Source organism: Plecotus auritus (assembly GCF_963455305.1).
Source record: "Plecotus auritus genome assembly, chromosome: X".
In the NCBI taxonomy this organism is placed as follows: domain Eukaryota; kingdom Metazoa; phylum Chordata; class Mammalia; order Chiroptera; family Vespertilionidae; genus Plecotus; species Plecotus auritus.
Window position 1 is genome coordinate 126,604,661 of NC_137784.1, and position 5,699 is coordinate 126,610,359.

Here is a 5,699-nt window from a genome sequence, read left to right on the forward strand (position 1 = left end):
AAGCAGCAGTTCAGAGCTACTAAGATGCATTTCTCTGAATTACCAAATGTTATGTGTAGGGGGGAAATGGGTTTATTGAAATGAAAAAAATACACAGTGAATGTTATGCTAAAAAGTGCTCATAGTTTAATTTAAATTTATGTATGCTACCATAGAAAATAAAATGTGGAGTAGGTTCACTATTTCCTTCTTTAGATTGAATCTCCCATTAATACACTAATACAGTGAGTATGCAATCCTTGTTTAGAGGGATCAATGATTTTCATGTGACTTATGTCCTATCTATGCAGTCTCTAGAAAACATTATGCTTGTGAATGAAGCAAGGCCAAAAACTTAAAATTCAGGAGTGTGCATATTTTTTTTGTTTCATTACTGCAACCTTGTCAGATAACATGGAAAAATTGCAACTTATATAATATGTTCAGTGCTCTTAGTGCTTTGGGTTATGAATGTGAGCTTTACTCAGCTCTCAAAAAGAAGAAAGTTGAGGTTATAAAGCTATTGTGTTTTCTTAGGTGAGAGTTGAAGAGAGATTATGAGTGGATTCAGACTCAGGTAATGTTTGCTTAGTACCTTCTCTGTATGTGGCACCATGGTAGGCATTTAATCTCATGCTAGTTCAATTGTCTTCTTAACAACTGTTTCTGGTTACTATCATTGTTCTGGTTTTATAGATGAGGCAATCAAGACTCAGAGTAACCTTTGGAAGGAGGGATACTGTCTTTGGTTGCCCTAAACAGCCTATTTCAATCACTCTTATTCCTCCTTTGCTCTCTCTTCAACTGATCCAGAATATTCCATCCTTGAGTGCACTCTGTTTTTTTTTCAATTCTCAGCTTCAGACCTATGATTTTCTCTGCTCAGAAGTCTTTTTCTGTCTTCCAGAAATCCTTCAAGTCTTGGTTTAAATTACCTTTTCAAAGACCTCTTCCATGACTCTTCAGATGGGGTTAAGCTTTCCTTCTATCTACTTTCAGAAAGCCCATACACCATCTTCCTTCCCAGTTCTTTGCAGACTCATAAATTATTAAGTATCTGGGTAATTCCTTGGTTAGTTTGGTGGGTTAGTTTCTCTCATTAGCATTGAAACTCCAGCTATCTTGTGCTTTGCCATATCTTCAGTACCTAGTCCATTGCCTGGCACACAGTAAGTTAACAATAAGCAGTCATTGATGGTGGACTGATAGCGATAACAGATGAATTGTCCATAATCACACAGTTGGCATCTGCAACAGGTAAGAACAATCAGCAAATTCACAATTCATGTTTCCATTTGTATCCCAGCAAATAAACTGATATTTTAAGGATTAAGTTTTGCCTGATCAGAAGTGTGAGTGTAAGTAGTCTTGCCTGAGTCAGATTTCCTGCTAAGAAATGTAAGGCATGAGAAATAGAAATAAAGTTTACTTTTTAATAGTCATTCATAGAAGATTATTGTGGTGGTCTAGTATATGACCTTTGGAGCCAGACTATGTACATTTGAATTCAGTGCTGGTATTTACTCTGTTTGATCTCAGGCAACTTAAGCTCACTATATCACAGTTTCTTCATCTGTAAAATGGAGATAATCATAATAGTACCTACTTCATAGGAAAGTTGTGAGGATAAAATGATTTAATACAAGTAAAATGCTTAGAAACATATCTGGCACAAAGTAAGTGCTATATAGGTGCTATTCGTTGTTCATCAAATAATGCCCTTCAGGAGATTTGACTTTGGGTAGTTAATACACAATGCAATATACAGATGATATATTATAGAATTGAAATCTTGAAACCTATATAATTTTAATAACCAATGTCACCCCAGTAAAATTAATTTAATGAATTTATGTTCACCCAGAACCTCAGAATGTGTCCTTATTTGGAAATTGTATTTTTGAAAATATAATTAGTTAAGGCTTTTCAGATTATGTCATCCTAGATTTAGGGTGGATTCTACATCCAACGACTCTTGTTCTTTTAAGAAGGGGAAAGGGCACAGAGAAGTAGGCCATGTGAAGAGGGAGGCAGAGATTGGAGTTATACATCTACAAAGGAATGCCAAGGATTGCCAGCCACCACCAGAAGCTAGGAGATAAGCCTAGAATAGGTTCTTTTCAGTGAGGCTGAGTAGTAGCCAGTATGTCATGTGAGACCTGAAGTCAGCTGCTTCCCCTGGGGCTTTGCCAATTCTGCCAGTGCCAAACCTGCAGGCCTCTCCAGCCAGCTGTTCTCTGCCTTCTTCTTACCACAACCCTGCTGTGTTTCATTCCCCTTCTTAGCCTCCCATGGCTACCTGACTTTCTTTCCAGTGTTTTTTGCTGGGCCCTTTAGAAGCCTTGTCCTGAGCTTGTTTTCTTTATGGAAATCACCTCTTCGTGGAATGTTCTCCTCCTCCATCTGTCTCACTTGAAAGCTGACTCCAGTGCAAACTGCCCATTCTCCAAGTTGCTCTTTCCTCAACTCCCCATTGACACTTTCCTGTGGCCATCAATTTAAGGCTTAGAGTAACAGAAATGTATTTTCTCAGAGTTTTGGAGGCCAGAAGTAGGAAATAAGTTTCATAGGGCTGAGGTCAAATTGTTGGCAAGTCTGTGTTCCATCTGGAAGCTCTAAGGGAGAATCCATTCCTTGCCTCTTCCAGCTTCTGGTAGCTGCCAGCATTCCTTGACTTATGGACTCATCACTCCTATCTCTGCCTCTGTTAGCACATTGTCTTCTACTTTTCTGTGTCTCTGTCTCCCTCTGCCCCTCTTTTATAAAAACACTTGTGATGGCATTGAAGTCCTGCCTAGATATTCCAGGATAATCTCCTCATATCAAAATCTTTAACTTACATTTGCAAAAATCCCATTTTAGAAATTAGACAACATTTATAAATTATAAGGATTAGACTGTGAACATATTTTAGGAAGCCATTATAAGCCTCACACACCTCTTCCAACCCACCTTTTGTGGAGGATACCATTACCTTAATGCTAAACCACCTGCAGTCATCCATGGTGTCCTGGTCATGTGCTCTCAGTTCTTCATCAAGGGTTTCCTCTCCATTCTAAAGCCTGACATATCCTGGGTGCCTTGAGTCTTCATACAGACAGCCCACCCAGCACCTGGTCTCACAGTTCCCTGACTCCATATGTCATAATGAGTTTTACATTCCAGAGGTTCCTCATTTTCATCATCAACATCCACCTTGCTATTAGAAACTCCAGTGTTTCATTCTCTGGCCACATCCACTGATCCAGCTTGTTTTCTCATGCCCCTGCTTCTCTATTCCTGCTTTAAAAAACATTACTAACATTTAATTAAGTATATCCAAAACATCACTTCATCATATAATCAGTTTCCAAAAGTATTGAGAGATTTTAAATCCTCAAATTAAGAATGCATTTTATACTTACATCATGTCTCACTTCATGGCTAGTGTACCTGAGGAACTAAATTTTTATATTTAATTAATTTTAATTTAAAAACATAATTGATTCAGTAACTGGAAAAACTTTTATGTGTGTTTTGGACAACTTGGGTATGTGGACCTATTTTTGCTTTTTGATCTCAGCTCGACCCCCTGGTCCAGTTAGTGCCCCTCTTGACTTCATTGCATTTCCTGTCCAAAAATTGTACAGAACTCCAATAATCCTTTTTGCTAATTGGCATGTCTCTTTCCTTTTATTCTTTTGTGGTATGTTTCCTGTAAATCTCTGGATCAGTCTAATAATCCAGCCTCTTTGCTCCCACACTCACTCAGGCCCCAGTGGGACATCATAGTTTTCAGCATTAGCTGGGGTCTTGCAGTCATTCTCTGGTTTCAGCACTCTTATTCTTTCCCTAAGCAGTGAGTTTAGATGACCTGTTTGCCACCAAAAGCCTCATACCCCTGCGGTACGCAAACATGTCTGGGCATCTGAATTGTCAGGGGAAGTTTTTATAAATCAGAACCCTAGATCCCACCCCTAATCTATACTGTCTCTAGTTGTTAGACATTTTTAGAGGCTTTTAATAATTTATAATGTACTTTGTATAAGGAGGTCAATGCATTTACATCTTTCCAGTAATCTTGTTATTGTTCTATAGGGGAAAGTAGTAAGTTTATCCCATTAATATACAAAACAACATATCTGGAATGTATGGCATTTGAATCCTGGCAGAACTTGGGTAAGAATTCAAATACCTTGAATCTTAACCTGAATGTTTAACTTGTTCTCCTTACAGGAGGGGAAAAATAAACATGGTTAGGAAATGATTGTTCTGTTTAAAAGTAACTTTAACTTTATCAATTAGTTCTTTCAGGTCATGTTTTTAAGAAAGGTAATGTTACTTTATTTTGTGGCCTCATTTTACTGATATAGAGAGAGGTGGGAATGTTGGAATCCAATTTCCTATTCCATGTGAGCAACAGTGTGTCACACCACCATCTTCTGTGTCTTTGACATACCCCTACTGCTCTGTTGCGACTGGTACCTTGAAACAGCACAAGGCAGTTTCCTTGTACAATCTGGCCTCATCAATTGTTTTCCCCATTCCATGACTCAGACCTTGGGACATTCCAACAATGAGACAAAAATAACCCAAAGAATCCCTGAGGCAATAAGACCAGACATCCAAAACCATGCTGCACTCTGTTTTCCTGGCACTTAATTTACTGTGGGTCTCTGCAGAGCAATGCTGGCCCTTCTCTTCATTTTGCCAATAACATGACCTCAGCACTATAGGTCTTTTGGACAGCTCCTTTTATAACTTTACTCAAGGATATGGATCAGATGTCCATACTGAAGTTGGCTTCCACATATATGGTTATCCAGAACCTGCTTTGTGCAGGGTACTGAACTAGGTGCACAGACAATTAAAGGCAGAACATCTTCCTTTGAGTATCTTACATAGTCAGGTGGAGAGTAGGGGCAGTGGTGTGTTGGAATAGGTTTGAACCAACTCATAAGAGCTGATAATTAAATTATTAGTGTTTGGGAGATGGTTGTTAAACACAACCATTGTTAAAAAATAAATCAATGTAAACCTATACTAAATAAATTTTATTTAAAAAGAAATTTATGAATTTATAATTGCTTTGCTATATTTTTATTTTTATGCTCTTGGAATTATTCACATCAATTGTATCTCTATGGTGGAAATACTATATAATTGTTTACTTCTGTGCACCTCTTCATAACTCTGTATTCAGTGACATCAGATTGATAGCTTGAAATTGACCATGATGGGAGTATTTATATCATGAAAATGGGCAAACACTATAAAATGAGGACTTTGTTTCAGTCAGTTGTTAAACATTTACCACTGGGTTGAGCTGGGAAAGAGTTAGAGAAAAGCCTCAGTAATGAATAAGTGCCATAATTGAAAATCAGAGTAAGTTCTGAGTTGGGATTCGGAAAAATGCTTCAGAGAGGTGAAGACATTTGAGAAAGACATTGAAGGATGGATCAATTTTTATCAGGAAGAGATTGATAGGTATATTAGACTTGACAGAGGAAATAACAAGTAAGGTCATATCAGGGAGAATGCATTGGACATACTTGGGGGACAGCTAGGAATGTATCAGGCTGATATGAAGCCAGAGTAAGGCAGTAGTGAAGATACGGATGTGTAAGCCAATTGAAGCTTAATCAGAGAGGGTTTAAAAGTCACAGTAAGGAGCTTGTTCATCAGTGGGAAATGGGGAATGTTGGGAATATGTTTTACCAGAAGCATAATGTCTTCAGAAC